Genomic DNA, 2,225 nt, shown 5'->3' with positions numbered 1-2,225 from the left:
TAAAGAACGTCAAAATCTGACGTCATATAAAGGAGTGACGGTTTTTCGAAGTTGCGCGTTCGACACAGTACATCCATATTTGTCATAAAATAAAAAATGAAAATATATTACTTGCTAGAAAAAGTGATGCAAATGAAAGTTGATGTCGACGTAACATCCCGAATGGAAATCCTATGAAGAAATTATTAATTTTGCAAGAGCTTTCACAGTGTACTTTTTATAGAATATAAAGTGAAAACAGAATGTGAATTAGGTGTTGAGATATAAAGGAAGACTGTAGTATTTAGAAATACAAATATGTTGTTATAAAGAACATTGAAAACGGAGCCTGTATGTGAAAGTTACGAGTTTTCAAAGATTGCTAGAAATTACCTACGAAGGCTCATGTGGCACCACCTGGAGGGCGACACATGGCAGTACTGGAAAGCCCTTCCCTCACCAAATAAGCATCAACATGGACCACTGGAAAACTGCCATGTGGCAGGGTGCAATGCACTTTTTAAAAAGCTTATAAATAACCTTCATCTCTCACATATTTTTAACACCATTCTCTCTTAACTTTCCCGCGCCTTCGAGATCCGACTTTTTGAACAGTGTTGGAAAGCCCGACAGAAAAAAGTATTTACCATCGAAGTTCTACCGGTGAAGTTTCCAAGTTTTTTCTAGAAAACTTGTAAGTTGAGTTGCACTTACTACGCTTGTTAAGTGCAACTTATATTTAAGTTCATTATCGTTATAATGAACCTATAAATAAGATTTATCAGTAATTCCAATATTATACAAATTGATCTACTTACGGGACTGGTGTATGGGCAAGATCTTTGTGAGGTGTTTCAAGTGAATTTTCCAAACAATATATGTATATACTAAACGAATCCTACCTCCAATATGATCTTACATGGTTAATGGGGTATGGAAATCGGCCTATATAGAAATAGTTTTGTCGAATGCTACGATCTGAAGAAAGGTTGCAACCCATGTATGATGTTGTTCGGTACTCAACCCACCAAGACATACCGAACACATATACCTTATAAAAATAGATCTTTTGTATAAAGTCTACAAAGCAACATCCTGGGAAATAGGGAAAAATCGAGCTTGTTTTATTAAAAAGTCATTCCCTTTTGACCTCAGCACAAAAGCAAGACCCAAATGGAAATAATATGAACCAAACAAAAGCCAAACTATAAAGGCATTCTTCGATTCTTCTTTCACCTTCTCGGAGCTGTAACTCCCTTGCCAATTTCGGTTCTTATTGGCAGTGAATTTCCTTTTTGCAAACTTCTTAGGGTTGGAGACCATCATTGCATACTCTTCACCTGTAAGGTCACACTCAGACATATTTGAGTCCTCTTCTTCTTCTGCCACATTCTTCCCTTTTAAGACAAGGGATAAAGAGACCATACCAGACACAACCTTCGCTTCTTTTGTTACTGTGCTTTCATGGGATTTTAAGATGCCCATCAGTTTTGCCAGCGAGTAAGATTTGAATTGCTCATGAGCCTTTACAGTTGAGACCACTGACATCAACTCAGGTCTCAGGCCATTCAAAAACGTGACTTTCTGTTCAATCTCCTTCCTTTCAATACCGTGCTTCATCATCTTGCTGAGCAGATGATTGTAGCGATCAAACATCCGAAGAAGAGTCTCCTCAAGTTTTTGAGAAAAGCACCAAACTCAGAGAGTAACAAGGTTTGTATTGAATGCTCTAGATCTCCGTCGGTTGAATACAATTCTTTCAGTCTGTCCCATATCTCTTTCGCAGTCGTGCATGAACTAACTAGACGGAAGGTATTGGCTTGTAGGGCAATCTGATCATTCTCAAGGCTTTGAGATTGCACAACAGCTTATCTTTTTCATCTTGTGGAATCTTCTCTACGTCCACCAAAATCTGATTATACTCCTTTTGAGTCTTCACTGTCCTGTTTGTTCCAGAATGAATGAATGGATCAATTGTGATAGCCTCCCAGATGAGATAACCATTATCTTTAGATCCAACCACGTAATCTTCAAAGTGATGCGCCCACACTTTATAGTCTTGAGTGTAGAGAATGGGGACTCTAATGATTGATCCAATGCTATTCGAGATGTTGATTGGATTGCTTGGAGAGTCTTTATGTGACATGATGAGCTTGTTTTCTAGATCTGCAAGAATCAGACTTGTAAACTTGAGATTAGGGTTTTGTCAAACACTATAGTTACCGTTGACAGGAAGAAGACGGCCT

This window comes from Lactuca saligna, chromosome 5, assembly GCF_052625555.1.
Source record: "Lactuca saligna cultivar CGN05327 chromosome 5, ASM5262555v1, whole genome shotgun sequence".
Classification (NCBI taxonomy): Eukaryota; Viridiplantae; Streptophyta; class Magnoliopsida; order Asterales; family Asteraceae; genus Lactuca; species Lactuca saligna.
This window is presented reverse-complemented; position numbering follows the sequence as displayed.